Source organism: Dendrobates tinctorius, unplaced genomic scaffold, assembly GCF_039654945.1.
Source record: "Dendrobates tinctorius isolate UK_male_01 unplaced genomic scaffold, ASM3965494v1 ptg000003l, whole genome shotgun sequence".
NCBI classification, from domain to species: Eukaryota; Metazoa; Chordata; class Amphibia; order Anura; family Dendrobatidae; genus Dendrobates; species Dendrobates tinctorius.
This window is the reverse complement of record NW_027361671.1, coordinates 67154508-67170734: the sequence shown is the minus strand read 5'-3', so window position 1 is coordinate 67170734 and position 16227 is coordinate 67154508. Positions and strand designations below refer to the sequence as shown.

The following is a 16227-nucleotide window of genomic DNA, read 5'->3' as shown; positions in this document are numbered from 1 at the left end:
AGCAGGATGCAGCAAACCTCCATTGAAAAAGGCTTCGGGCAGCACAGGTGCAATCCACTGATGAAGACAGCCAGTATCCAAAGAAAAAAGAGGAGCTGGCTGCGTAGTGGGAAAAATGCCCACAGATAAGGCTTGCATAGGACATCAGTCACACAGTGCGGTGCAAAGTGTCTGAACAGCCTATTGATCATGCCCATAGTATTAGCAGGCGGGCTGTTCAGCACTATATACATGCATCACACAAAAAAACCAAGCCAACAAAAAGAGGCCCAGCTGCATCCTGCAAAAATGATAAAAAGTGTAAAAAGATAAAAATACATGGGGTATTAATCAAGGTCGGACTGAGATGTCTGGGGTCCACCAGGGGAATGGCCTCTAGGGGCCCACCATACAGCTATATGCAAATATCTGTCAGTTGTTATCCCCATTAGACTGTGATCACACACAGCGTTTTTTTTCACGTTTTTCCCACGGATTTACCAAAATATCCACTCAAAAAAACGCTTAAAAGAAGCTTCCCATTCATTTTAATGCATTTTGCACTTTTGTGCATATTGATCCTTTTTTTTACCGCGAAAAAAACGCATTATGGTAAAAAAATGTAGCATGTTCATTAATTTTGGGGTAAATTCCGCATTTCTGTCTATTTTCTATGTGTTTGGGGACGCGGCAAAAATGCGCAAAAATCGCGGCAAAAACGTTCGTTTTCTGGGAAGGAGTCCTGTTTTTGTGCAGAAATTTTCTGCATACGTGTGCACATAGTCTTATAGTGGAGCTTCGGCTGTAAAACACAGGCGGCTCCTGCACATCTACTGTGCGCCCCCATATCTGGGATGTATAATTATGGTAGTTTACATTAATGGGGTTCTTTGGTTAAAACAAGTTATCACCAATCCATGGGCTCCACAGGATAGGTGATCGCTTAGGTCCGACCATTAGAAACTTCACTGATTGGAAGAATGAGGAAGTTTTATCGTTGATAGAACACTTATCCCCATTTTAAAATGGAGCGGCAGGTGGGATATCTGACCACAGCTCCATTCATTCTCTTTGGGGCTTGTATAAAAAAAAACAAGTGTAGCCAATGAGGGAAAGAATGGATCAGTGGTCAAGTCAGACATGCCACTCCAGTCTAATGGGGATAAAAAGTTCCACATTTTGCTGAGTAGGTCCCAGCAGTCAGACCCCCCACCAATCAATACGTTATCACTTATCCTGTGGAGAGGTGATTAGTTTTTTCCACAGGAAACCCCTGTAAGTGCATCTCTGCAGCTGTGTACAAAGTATTTAATCTCTAATAGAAATAAAGAATCTTCTCCTAATTAATAGAACAAATGACCGCCATATACAACATAATCCCCTATACCAAGACCAATACTACCACATACAGGGGAGAAATCACACCTTGACCAGACCACATTTTGACCTAACAATACTACTTACAGGGAAAAATACTGCCACACCATCACCAGACCACATATTACCACCACATAGTGATCGCATAATATGACATATTACCAGCATATAGGGACCAAATAATTCCACATACAAGGAGAAATACTGCAACAACGTGACCTGACCACAAATTACCACCACATACTGATCGAATACACAATACTGATTATGAATACCAACCATAATACTAACAACACTGTTATTACCACCAGTCACATTATACACAGGAGCTCTGTATATAGTGTAAATGCACAGGTAATACAGTGATCACCATTGACATTATACACAGGAGCTCTGCATATAGTGTCAGTGAAAAGGTAATACAACGATCACCAGTGACATTATACACAGGAGCTCTGTATATAGTGTCAGTGTACAGCTAACACAGTGATCACTAGTGACATTATACACAGGAGCTCTGTATATAGAGTCAGTGTAAAGATAATAGTGGTAACCAGTGACCTTATACACAGGAGCTCTGTATATAGTGTAAAGATAATACAGTGATCACCAGTGACATTATACACAGGATTTCAGTAAATAGTGTCAGTTTATAGCTAATACAGTGATCACTAGTGACATTATACACAGGAGCTCTGTATATAGTTTCAGTGTACAGGTAATACAGTGATCACCAGTGACATTATACATAGGAGCTCTGTACACAGTGTACAGTGTTCGTGTACATGCAATATATGTGCAAAGAAAATTGTTTCAGCTCATCCCCATCTATTTTCCATGCGATGTATTCAATCCGAGCACGGACCAGTCTCCACCAACGTCAGAAATATCTAAGAAAAAGTAAAAGTCCAGCTCAAGGAATAAAAATGATGAAGCTTTAATGCAATAATCCAATAAAAACAATTTTTCAAGAAAAGGCTGCTATGTCCACAGAAAGTATACCCCGAAGGGATTACTTGGAACTGATCTGCAAGGTACCTGGATGCGTTTTGAACATCTAGTTAAGAAAACTAGATGTTCGAAACGCGTCCAGATGCTTTGCAGATCAGTTCCAAGTAATCCCTTAGGGGTATACTTTCTATGGACATAGCAGTCTTTTCTTGAAAAATTGTTTTTATTGGATTTTTGCAATCAAGCTTCATCATTTTTATTCCTTGAGATGGACTTCTACTTTTTCGTGTACATGTAATAAACTGACTCACCAATGAAATCTGTAGTAAATAATAATAATAATAATAATTTTTATTTATATAGCGCCAACATATTCCGCAGCACTTTACAATTAGTAAAAGTCCTTCATCCACGCTTTTCTTCTTTAACCAGCACAGACCGCCACTTCTTCCAGCCAGGACTCCTCTCTGCAAAAAATAACACAGTCATCAATAGCTGATCGCTTCCAGAGCACGTTCCCCACTTTTCCCCTGACTTCTACACTACGTCAGATGAAGAAGAAAAGCGATACAGTACCGCCCTGCACAGTAACAGGAACTCCCTTTTGTTCCCTACCTGGAAAACAGTTTACTAAAAAGTAAATTATATTACAGTAGTAAAAATGTCCCTAATTGGACCCTAAAGAAATTATGTTCCCCACTTGTCACCATAAACTAATATATCATGTTCCTCATTCTGGCTCTCGAACAGTAATTAAGTCCCTCATCCTGGCCCCCTTTATTTTATAATATGCTCCAGCCTGGCCCCCTTCTTTATTTTATAATTTGCCCCAGCCTGGCCCCCTTTATTTTATAATATGCCCCAGCCTGGCCCCCTTTATTTTATAATTTGCCCCAGCCTGGCCCCCTTTATTTTATAATATGCCCCAGCCTGGCCCCCTTTATTTTATAATATGCCCCAGCCTGGCCCCCTTTATTTTATAATATGCCCCAGCCTGACCCCCTTTATTTTATAATTTGCCCCAGCCTGGCCCCCTTTATTTTATAATATGCCCCAGCCTGGCCCCCTTTATTTTATAATATGTCCCAGCCTGGCCCCCTTTATTTTATAATATGCCCCAGCCTGGCCCCCTTTATTTTATAATATGAACCAGCCTTGACCCCTTTATTTTATAATATGCCCCATCCTGGCCCCCTATGTCCCTTGTCCTGCCTGGCCCCAGATATCCATCCTGCTTCCTCAGCTATACATACTGGCCCACATATGTCCCATGTCCTGATCCCTTTTACTGCCCCCTTCCACCATAAATCCATCTTGGCCCCCCATATATATGCATCCTGGCTCCCAATATACCCATCCTGGCCCCTTCCTCCTGTATATATATCCATTCTGGGCCCTTTCCCCCTGTATATATATATATATATATATATATCCATCCTGGGCCCCTTCCTCCGTATATATATCCATCCTGGCCCCTTCCCCCATATATATATATCTATACATATCCATCCTGGCCCCTTCCCCCGGTATATACATATCCATCCTGGCCCCTTCCCACTGTATATATATCCGTCCTGGGCCCCTTCCCCCTGTATATATAAATATATATATATCCTGGCCCCTTTCCCCGTTTATATATATGTGAACTGCATTGTATTTTTATATGGTATGCATTGCTGAATTCCACCCCTCTCTCCCATGCTCCTGAATGCCCCATGTGAACTGCATTGTATTTTTATATGGTATGCATTGCTTACCCATCTTCTTGTATCCATAATTGTACTCCATTCTTGTTATCTCTGCCACACATCTAAGTGGTCTGTATAACCCCTTCCCCCTTTTATGACCTTTGCTTAAATAATAATAATAAATAATAATAATAATAATAAATTTTATTTCTATAGCGCCGACATATTCCGCAGCACTTTACATTTCAGAGGGGAATTGTACAGACAATAGACATTACAGCATAACAATAATCACATAGATTATAACAAATACCAAGAGGAAAGAGGGCCCTGTTCGCAAGCTTACAGTCTATGAGGAAAGAGGTAGACACGAAAGGTGGGTGGTAACAGTTGCCCTGATTGTATGGACCAGCCATAATGTTAAGTGTGTAACAGTACAAACACAGAGGGCTAATGGATGCATAAAACATGTGGGAACATGATGCGGGGAATCTGGTTATGGTAAAACTTTTGGCTGTGCCACACAGGGATAGATTAGGTTAATGTGTTGAGGTGATAGGCCAGTCTGAATAAATGCGTTTTCAGGGCACGCTTAAAATTGTGGGGATTGGGGATTAATCGGATTGACCTGGGAAGTGCATTCCAAAGAATTGGCGCAGCACGTGTAAAGTCTTGGAGACGGGAGTGGGAGGTTCTGAACCAGGGTAAGAGTCTTGAGATCATTTGCATATTCCCAGTGCCTTCTGGGATAAGTGATGAGTCTCCGTGAGCTCAACGATCACTGGGTTTTGGCCGTTGCAGCTGAAAAGAGGAAATCGGAAAACCAGGGGAAGAGTCTTGAGGAATTTTGGCTCATCTTTCATCATTTTTAGGAAATCTCAATATGGAAGAGGCCAGGAGCCATTTGGTGAGCTGCATTTCTTGCTACATGTTCACAGACTTACCAGTGGAAAAGCCAAACTTCACATGCCACAAATGCAAGCTTGTGTCCCTGTTGAAGGAAAAGTTGCAAAATCTCGAAGAGAGGTTAGCTACGTTGAAGATCATTAAGGAAGGTGAAGAGTTCTTAGACAAAGCAGAATTATCTCTTCATGTTACAGAAAGAGAAGAAATTTGAAGTGCACCTGAAGAAACAGAGGAATGGAGACATGTGACCCAGAGAAGCAGGAGGATCAGGATGCAGTCAGCACCCATACTTCTCAGGAACCAGTACCAGGCTCTCACGCAGGAGAATGATGAAGAAATACATCAGGATAAGACTTTGCCCACAAGCAGCAACCTTGTACGCCTTCAGAGTCCTCCTGGATGGAGAAAGAAAAATGTTGTGAAGAAGAAACAGAGAGTGGTGGTCATGGGGGATTCCCTGTTGAGAGGAACAGAGGCTGCTATCTGCAAACCGGATATAACTTCAAGAGAAATGTGCTGTCTTCCAGGTGATAAAATTAAAGATGTGCCTGACAGGATATCAGGACTCTTCAGACCTACAGATGACTACCCATTCCTGCTAATACATGTGGGGACAAATGACACCACAAGAAACGACCTGGAAACCATCTGCAGAGACTTTGAAGACTTAGGCAAGAAAGTGAAAGAACTGAGAGCGCAGGTGGTCTTCTCTTCCATCCTCCCAGTGGATGGCCATGGAACAAGGAGGTGGAATAAGATTCTGCAGGTGAACAACTGGCTACGTCGATGGTGCCGTCAGCAACGATTTGGATTTCTGGATCACAGAGTGAATTACCTATACAATGGACTACTTGCTAGAGATGGGGTGCACCTTACGAAGACTGGAAAACATGTATTTGGAAGTCGCCTTGCTACACTTGTAAGGAGAGCTTTAAACTAGAACAACATGGGAAGGGAAGCAAAAGACCAGAAAAAGCCATACACCTGAAAAATGCTATTGAGAACTCTGCTATTAGAAGTGGAAAGGAAGAACAAAGACAAAAGAATCTAATTAATAAAAATATTGGAGAAAGAGAAACCAATCACAAACTAAAATGTTTCTATACTAATGCACAAAGCATGGGCAGCAAACAAGGAGAATTGGAACTACTAACACAGGAAAAGAAATATGATGTCTTTGGAATCACTGAAACTTGGTGGGACAATACACATGATTGGAATACAAGACTAGAAGGATACAACTTATTTGCAAGAAACAGACTTGATAAACGAGGAGGGGGTGTCGCATTGTATGTTAGAAACGTGTATATTTGCACAGAGATTGAAGCTTCAGAGACTGGGAGTTCTGTGGAAACTGTTTGGGTAAGAATACAAGGACAGAAGAATGGAAAGGACACCATTGCAGGCATTTACTACAGGCCGCTTGTGCAAGCTGAAGATATGGATGAACTCTTTATGCATCAAATGGCCAAGTTCCCCAAAAAATATGACATAGTTGTCATGGGAGATTTCAACTATCCAGACATTTTTTGGGAATCTCTCTCAGGCAAAACTAACAGGTCAAGGAAATTCTTATCCTCTCTTGCTGACAACTTTATCTTCCAAAAGGTAGGGGAGAAAACAAGGGGATCTGCTATCTTGGATCTAATCCTTATAAACAGGGAGGAAATGGTTGAGGAGGTAAAAGTGGCTGGGACTCTAGGAGGTAGCGACCATGCTATTTTAGAAATTTGGATAACTAGAGGAGGAAGACCTGTGAAGACTCAGACGTCAAGGTTAGATTTCAGAAAGGCAGATTTTAAGGGATTCAGAAAGAGAATTGGAAGGATCCAATGGATGGATATCCTTAAGGACAAAAATGTCCAGGAAGGATGGGAAATCTTGAAAAATGAAATTCTCAAAGCAAAATTGTTTACAATTCCGAAAAGAGGGAAGAATAGGAAGCATTTAAGGAAACCAGGATGGATGAACACAGAACTTAAGCACATGCTAAAAAGGAAGAAAAAAATGTTTCTAAAATGGAAAGAGGGAGGCATATCTAAAGAAGAATATAATGCTGTCTGCAGAGCCTGCAGGGCACAAATCAGATTATCTAAAGCTGACAATGAATTGAGGCTTGCAAGAGATGTCAAAAGCAATAATAAAGGATTTTGGGGACATGTCAAAAGTAAAAGAAAAGTCAAAGATGCTATAGGATTTTTACAGGATGAAAATGATGAAATGGTAAGACAGGATGTTGAGAAGGCCGAACTTTTAAATTTCTATTTTGCATCTGTTTTCTCTCAGAAAGGAAATGTAACATCAACTGTTCTTCACTGTCCTATTAAGGGAATAGATGTCCAGATGAATTACACCCCAGAGTACTGAAGGAGATAGCAGAAGAAATTTTTGAACCCCTCTCCATAATCTTTGAAAATTCTTGGAGAACAGGAGAAGTCCCAAAAGACTGGAGAAGAGCAAATGTTGTTCCTATCTTCAAAAAGGGGAAGAAGGTGGACCCAGGCAACTATAGGCCAGTGAGTCTGACTTCTATACCAGGAAAGATCTTTGAACAAATTATTAAACAACATGTATGTCAGTACCTGGATAAGAATGAAGTGATTAAACAGAGTCAGCATGGGTTTGTAACTAATAAGTCATGTCAGACTAACTTAATTTCCTTCTATGACGGAATCACTGATTGGGTGGATCAAGGAAATGCTGTAGATATAGTATATCTTGACTTCAGCAAAGCATTTGACAAAGTATCTCATACAATCCTTATTGAAAAAATGACTAAGTATGGAATGGACAAGGCAACTGTTAGGTGGATTCATAACTGGCTTTGTGATCGGACCCAAAGAGTGGTCGTAAATGGCTGCACATCCAGTTGGAAGAATGTCTCAAGTGGGGTACCACAGGGCTCTGTCCTGGGCCCTGTATTGTTCAACATCTTAACAACGGTTTAGATGAAGGAATTGAGGGTAAACTGATTACATTTGCTGATGACACAAAGCTAGAAGGGATAGCTAATACTAGAGAAGAGAGAGAGAGGATTCAAAAGATATAAATAAACTGGAGCAGTGGGCAGCAACTAACAGAATGGTTTTTAACAGGGAAAAATGCAAAGTACTACATCTGGGCAATAAAAATGAAAAAGCATATACAGAATGGGAGGAATAGGGCTAAGCAGCAGCACATGTGAAAAAGACTTGGGTATACTAATAGATCACAGACTGAATATGAGTCAACAGTGTGATGCAGCAGCAAAAAAAGCAAATGCAATTCTAGGATGTATTAACAGAAGCATACAGCCTAGATCACGTGAAATCATTATTTCCCTCTACTCCTCTTTGGTCAGACCTCATCTGGAATATTGTGTCCAGTTTTGGGCACCACATTTTAAAAAAGACATCAACAAACTGGAGCAAGTTCAGAAAAGAGTGACCGGAATGGTGACCGGTCTGCAAACGTCTTATGAGGAAAGGTTGCAGGATTTGGGAATGTTTAGTTTACAAAAGAGAAGACTGAGAGGAGACTTAATAGCTGTCTACAAATATCTAAAGGGCTGTCACATTGTAGAAGGATCAACTTTATTCTCATTTGCACAAGGAAAGACTAGAAGCAATGGGATGAAACTGAATGGGAGGAGACATAGATTAGATATTAGAAAAAACTTTTTGACAGTTAGAGTGATCAATGGTGGAACAAGCTGTGAAGTGGTGAGTTCTCCTTCAATGGAAGTCTTCAAACAGAGGCTTGACAGACAACTGACTGGGATGATTTAGCGAATCCTGCTTTGAGCAGGGGGTTGGACCAGATGGCCCAGGAGGTCTCTTCCAACTCTACGATTCTATGATTCTATGACTATTGAGGATACTAACCTCAGGTCATCAGCAGAACAGAGGGCGTGGGTAGGGTGGTATACTGAAAAAAGGGAGGAGATGTAGGGTGGTGCTGAGCCATAGAGGGCTTTGTGGGTGAGGGTAATAAGTTTATACTGAATTCTGGAGTGGATGGGTAGCTAGTGTAATGACTGGCACAAGGTAGAGGCATCGGTGTAACGATTGGTGAGGAATATGATCCTGGCTGCAGCATTCAAGACAGATTGGAGAGGGGAGAGTTTGGAAAGAGGGAGACCGATTAGAAGAGAGTTACAATAGTGGAGACGAGAATGAATAAGAGAAACAGTAAGAGTTTTTGCAGAGTCAAAAGTAAGAAAAGGTCGAATTCTTGAAATGTTTTTGAGGTGCAGATGACAAGAGCGAGCCAGTGATCGAATGTGGGGGGCAAAGGAAAGCTCGGAATCAAGTATGACCCCAAGACAGCGGGCCTGTTGCTGGGGAGTAATAGTGGAACCACACACAGAAATGGCAATGTCGAGTATTAGTAGAGGGAGGAAACACCAGGAGTTCAGTCTTTGACAGGTTCAGTTTCAGATATAGTGAGGACATGATGTTAGACACAGCGTTTAGACCATCGCCGGTGTTTTCTAGAAAGGCTGGCGTGATGTCAGGAGAAAAAGCGTATAATTGGGTGTCATCAGCATAGAGATGGTACTGGAAACCAAATTTACTGTTTGTTTGACCAATAGGGGCAGTATACAAGGAGAAGAGGAGGGGGCCTAGAACTGATCCTTGAGTAACCCCAACAGTAAGGGGAAGGTGAGAGGAGGAGGACCGGGCAAAAGATACAGTAAAGGAGCGGTCAGAGAGATAGGAGGAGAACCATGAGAGAACGGTGTCCTTGAGGCCAATGGAACGGAGCATAGTGAGGAGGAGCTGATGATCCACAGTGTCGAATGCTGCAGAGAGATCCAAGAGAATTAGCATGGAGTAATGACCATTTGATTTAGCTGTTAGTAGATCATTAGAAACTTTAGTGAGGGCAGTTTCAGTAGAGTGTAAAGAGCAGAAACCGGATTGGAGAGGGTTGAGAAGAGAGTTATCAAAGAGATAGCGGGTAAGACAGGAATGGACCATGCATTCCAGGAGTTTAGAGATGAAGGGAACATTAGAGACAGGTCTATAGTTAGCGGCCCAGTTTTGGTCGAGGGATAAACTACCTGAGTTTAAGAACACTAGATGTTCGAAACGCATCCAGAGAGCGGAAACCGGATTGGAGAGGGTCGAGAAGAGAGTTATCAAAGAGATAGCGGATAAGACGGGAGTGGACCAGGCGTTCCAGAAGTTTAGAAATGAAGCGAAGATTAGAGACAGGTCTATAGTTACCAGCACAGTTTTGGTCGAGGGATGGTTTTTTAAGTAGTGGATGTATGATGGCATGCTTAAATGAAGAGGGAAAGATACCAGAAGAGAGAGAGAGGTTAAATATTTTAGTTAGGTGAGGGGTGACAGCAGGGGAAAGGGACTGGAGGAGATGTGACGGAAATGGTTCACTGGTGCAAGTGTTTGGGCGAGAAGATGCAAGGAGCCTGCTTACTTCTTCTTCTGTGACTGGTTCAAAATCAGAGAGTGAGCTAGATGCACTGAGGGAGGAAGGACAGTGCATGGTATGAGGTGATTGGGAGATAATTTCCTGTCGAATCTGGTCAATTTTTTCTTTGAAGTAATTGGCCAGAGTGTCAGCTCAGAGCTCCGTGGTTGGGGCCTGTACTCTTGGGTTGAGTAGAGAATGAAAAGTGACAAAGAGATGTTTCGGATTATTGGACAGTAAGGTGATGAGGGTGTTGAAATAGGTTTGTTTGGAAAGGTGAAGGGCAGTGTTGTATGTTCTAAGCATAAACTTAAAATGGATGAAATCTTCGTGTAGATTGGATTTTCTCCACAGACGTTCAGCGCACCTGGAGCACCGCTGCAGGAAACGTGTTTGCAGGGTGTGCCAGGGTTGTCGCCAACTGCGTTGTGGTGTTCTATTTATAGGGGGTGCAAATTCATCCAGGGCACTGTGAAGTGTTTCATTGTAATGCTTCAATGCAGAATCAGGACATGAGAGGGAGGAGATAGGGGCCAATGAAGACTGCAAGTTCTTCATAAGTTTCTGGGTGTTAATGGCCAGTATGTTTCTATAAGTATGGACAGTGGAGGTGACCTGAGCAGCCTGGCAGTTCTTGATAGAGAATGAAAGAAGACTGTGGTTAGAGAGCGGGAGAGAGGAGTTTGCGAAATCATGCACTGTGATGCGTCGCCACAAGAACATGTCGCCGGCGTGGAAGGATGTCTGGATCCAGGATGGCGCCGGCAGAAGAAGATGTCGGGGATCGTGGAGCAGCGGCGATGACGGCGTGAGTATGAGAGACAGAGTGAGAGAAGGGGTCGTATGTGGAGTGAAGGAGTGAGTGGACGTGAGTGGAGATGGTGAAAGGTGAGAGGAGTGTGTGTTGAGGAGTGAGTGTGTTGAGGGTTAACATGGCAAGAGGTATGATAGCATCGGGCCATAATCTAGTACAGTATAATCACCCACATAGCCTCCTATATACAGTATGAGCCTGCACATCGCACCTTATATACAGTATGAGGCCGCATATAGCCTCCTATATACAGTATGAGGCCACATATAGCCTTCTGAATACACTGTTTGCCACCATATTGCCTCCTATATACAGTGTGAGTCCCTATATAGCCTGTCATATACAGTATGAGCCCCTATATAGCCTCCTATATCTAACTGCATTCACTTCGGTATCATTCATTTTCTATGAGACTGCTCTGTTCTCATGTTGTGCATTTATACATTTCGTAGGGCTTAATGGAATTATTGTGCTTGTTACACATCAACTCTGAAGATGCGCTCATTTATTAGACTTTGGTTGGAGCAACTTTAAAATATAATAATGATAATGGTCCTGTCTAGTGACAAGTTTATTTTACAAGCTTCTGGAGTAAGGCATAATGCCAGTCATTCAAGGGTTAATTCTTTGGAACACTAAGAGGGACTTTCCAGCCAATGAAACACCTGTGGTAACTATGGCAACTGTGCTGATGTCGTAAACACATGCATCTATGATACAGGAGAAGATTCCAGAACCACAAGTCATTCCGCTGTAGGAGGAGCCGTACTTGATGTGTCTGGAGACCTGGAGCTTCATCACTGCACAATGGGAGGAAGGGGACACCGCCTAGCCTGCCAGATCAGCCATACCGTCTAGCCAACCAGATCAGCCATACCGCCTAGCCAGCCAGATCAGCCACACCACCTACCCAGTCAGATCTATGGGGTGACAGATGTTGCAGCCAGATCTCCCTCACGTCCAGTACTCGCCGCCTTCACCTTTATGTGTACGGCCTGTAGAGGTCGCATTAGGCTTCTCCATAGCAAATATGATACTATGTACAAATTCTTGTACAATTTGCTGTTACATGTTGGCATTGACCTTCTAAGCCCACGGGAAGGGCAGTCCTACAGCCATGGTTCCCTAGAGGTTTCCACCACAGGGGGTTTTTCCTCTCCTGAGTGCTGAAGGATGATTCTTCGTGAGTCGGGGGTTGTGCCATTTTCAGTGTCTTTTTCATAGTAATTGGCTGATTCTAAATTTCAGATACTGAATGAAATAATAATTATGAGATTTGGAATAAAATTTGGTCTATTTAACATCCAATAAAAGTGTTTTGTGTGTTTCTTTCACAATCTTGGGTTGGTGGGATTTTGTTGGGGATCAGGACCCAGGATCTATGATCAAGCCATGAAGGAAGATATGGAGTGGGAGAAATTTAACCCTGCGCTGGAAGACAGGACGGAGCAGAGATGACCAAGTGTTACTGCACAATGAGCACAACTTCACACTCTTCCTTGCATTCAGATACACGAGGGGATTCAGAGCCAAACTGGGACTAAAAAGCAGCCCTTGTACACAAAATTCACCAGCCCACACACAATAAGTGTCCTCAACGAAAAATCGTAGAACACTGATAGGTCATGTGGGATTTTGCTTTATTCATTACCAGGGCCAGAGTAAAGTATTTTGGTGCCCAAGGCAGATGAAGCCGAAGGCGCCCATTTTGCCTTTCTACCCGGCTAATTCTTCCCTTTTCCATTAGGTCTATGACATCATGTGATTAATAACTGACGAGCAGAATCCTGCTAAGTCAGGCACATATACAGTACATTTGTATCTCATGAACCTACAACTCCCAGTATGTCCTTAACAATGGTAAGGAGATGCTGGGAGTTGTTATCAGTCTTTATCAGACTGCGGACTATATAGGAACCACAGTACTGATGAGACGCAGTCAGTATCAACAAGTAAAAATGTACATCCTGGTTACCTTATAAGTGACCTCTTCTCTGATTGAGACTTTTCTTTCTCTTAGTCTCCATCTTGTCCAGACGTCATGATGACTTTTCTCATCCACATCTCCTTTCTTTAGACTTCCCTCTTCTCCAGCCTCCTGCAGCACATCCCGACACGGAGTCCTTTCAAAATAACAGTGTTATTAAAATGCTCCTGAATAAAAAAATATCTGTCAATATTATGACCTAAATAAGCCTCCTATAGTATATGGCCTCCACACTGTCCTGTAGTCCATCTGTTCAGAGATGATAGCTGGGAAAACACAGAACAACAACTGAAACCATATCATCAGAACAGAAAGCAGGTTACATTCACTATATGCCAAAAACAGCCCTATGCCTTAAATAGGGGGATTGTAAAAGTGAGCACAATGGACACTCCCAACATGGAATTATCTACTAAAGACATGGAGTCAACCATCCACCAAGAAAATATAACAATATTTTGTATCATTAAATTGTAGCATCAAGAAGGCATACACGTATATACACACATATCTCAGTACCCCAGATATTCACCTCATTGGGGATACAATTGTGGCATGCCTTTATATGACTGGGGATCGTCTTTAACGTGCTCACACCATCCACATCATGTGCGGTGAGTTTTTACACGTAGTTCCCGGGATGTGAGGCCAATATAAATCAGCTTACAAGTACATATGGCATAATACACAACATGAGTTATAATTACTTGTCACTTTAAGATTAACACATTAGTTTTTGCCGGTATTAGATTAGGTCATGCACAATACCACTAACCAATGTATTTTGTCTATGCTTAGCCTAGAAACGTATTAGCGTGCAGCCATTACTAATTTGCCCATACCTAAGATGGAGTCTGGTCAGCACGCCTGAGATGTGATGGCCATCAGAGAATTGCTGATGGCACCTTTTCATTGACACCTGACAATCAGAGACTTCACAGGAGATTGTCGCATGTCCCGCCGTGTCAGCTAGGTCGCCAGAAGTGACGTAATCTCCGCAGAGGCGTAGCTAGGGGTTCAGCTCAGGGGGGCAAAACATCTGAGTGGGCTCCTAACAGGAGAACATATCATGGGTGCAACCTGCGCCACCGCACATGGGTGCAAGAGGTATGGGGGCCCATATCTACCTCCAAAGAAGGTGCTCTTGGGCTGCAAAGGGCCCATATATTGTTCTTGCACAGGGGCCCTTTCTGTCTGTGTCTTCTTGGTGGCCTCTAACTAGGTAATCATGCTATGGCGGTATAGGGGAACCTCAGGAGATGACCACACTGTTATTGAAAATAAATCTCTATACAAAGACCAGCACTGATATTACCGCCATATGGTGACACATAGTGGCAGATACCAGTCCTACAGAACACATAAGAGATTACAGTACAGTTATAGATGGTGACTTACAGCTGACGTTCTTTCAGGTGGAGTCATTCACTTTTCCCGTTTATTCCATGTGGCCCAGACAGACATGTCTACTTCTCCAGCCAGGACTCATCTGCAGAGAATACAACAATGACACATCTGACTTCTCACATTTCCAGCACCATTCACATGTAGAATCATAATCCTTGTGTCCAATCCCCTGCTCAATGCTGGATTCACTAAACCATCTCAGACAGATGTCTGTCCAGCCTCTGTTTAAAGACCTCCATTGAAGGAGAACTCACCACCTCTTGTGACAGCCTGTTCCACTCATTGATCTTCCTAACTTTCAAAAAGTTTTTTCTAATATCTAATCTGTATCTTCTCCCTTTCAGTTTCATCCCATTGCTTCTTGTGTTTCCATGTGCAAATGTATTTCCAACCTGCACAAACTCCTCATCCTGCTGATACCCCAATACTGAGCCGCTGCTGCCATATGATTCCCAAAAACAGAGCTCCTCTTACTGCCCCATATAGTTGTGGCTAACATGAAAGGTAGACTCATCAATCCCTGACTGATGCACTAGCAGGATGCAGCAAACTTCCATTGAAAAAGGCTTCGGGCAGCACAGGTGCTTCCCACTGATGAAGACAGCCAGTATCCAAAGAAAAAGAGGAGCTGGCAGCGTAGTGGGAAAAATGCCCACAGATAATGTCACGGTTCCCGTGCCTCCAGACGCTCTCCTCACCAGGCCTCCCATTGCGCACGCTCACACTGACCTCGCGCTGCAGCCTCACTTCCTTCTGCCCCGGCGCCTCCTCTGACCGGCCCGCGGCCGGTGACGTCATTGCAGGCCCTGTGCCTGCGCAGTAGGTCGCGCCCAGCCCTCCGTCTCTAATCTCATCTCCGGCGGTGCCTTGACCCGGTAGCACCGCCGGACCAATGGGGGCACAGCTACGTGTATATCAGGCCGCCCTCCCATAATGGAGGCGCCTGATCGTTGTTGTAGTACAGCAATTCTAGGTCCTGTGGTCTTGCCTTGCATTAGGCTGCCTTCCACTGATTGCTTTGTGTTCCCTTGCAGACCTGCTGTCTGACTCCAGTCCTGCCTGCCTGTCTCCGCACCTGCTGTCTGACTTCAGCCTAGCCCTCCTGTGTCCGCACCTGCTATCTGACTCCAGCCCTGCCAACCTGTGTCCGTACCAGCTGTCTGACTCCAGTCCAGTCCTCCTGTGTCCGCACCTGCTGTCTGACTCCAGCCCTGCCTACCCGTGTGCAGACCAGCTGACTGACTCTAGTCCTGCCATGCTGTGTTCATCTCTGTACTCCATTCCGAGCCGCCCCTCTTGGTTCCGGCTGCCGTGGCATTCGAACCCCTGGACCTGCTCCTAACGGTCCCTGTATAGAGGTCGGGTCCACCTGGTTGCTCGTCCAGGGTGCCACGGTCCAGAGGGTACACTCCGGGATTTCCGCCTTGTCCAGCGTAGTGCTTACAGATAAGGCTTGCATAGCACATCAGTCACACAGTGCAGTGCCAAGTGTCTGAACAGCCTACTGTTAATACTATGTCATCCCATAGTATTAACAGGCGGGCTGTTCAGCACTATATACATGCATCACGCAGAAAAAACAAGCCAACAAAAAGAGGCCCAGCTGCATCCTGCAAAAATGATAAAAAGTGCAAAAAGATAAAAATACATGGGGTATTAATCAGGGTCAGACTGAGATATCTGGGGCTCACCAGGGGAATGGA

The 16227-nt window shown here is 43.6% G+C and overlaps 1 long non-coding RNA gene across 1 annotated transcript; it reads right to left on the bottom strand.

Moving 5' to 3' along the window:
• Positions 1 to 2670: 2670 nt before the first annotated feature.
• On the bottom strand, positions 2671 to 14608 carry LOC141090619 (uncharacterized). The gene is made up of 3 exons (XR_012232417.1): positions 14516 to 14608; positions 13106 to 13253; positions 2671 to 2774 (listed from the first exon to the last, which is right to left on the bottom strand). It is a non-coding gene; the product is annotated as an uncharacterized lncRNA (long non-coding RNA).
• Positions 14609 to 16227: the final 1619 nt, after the last annotated feature.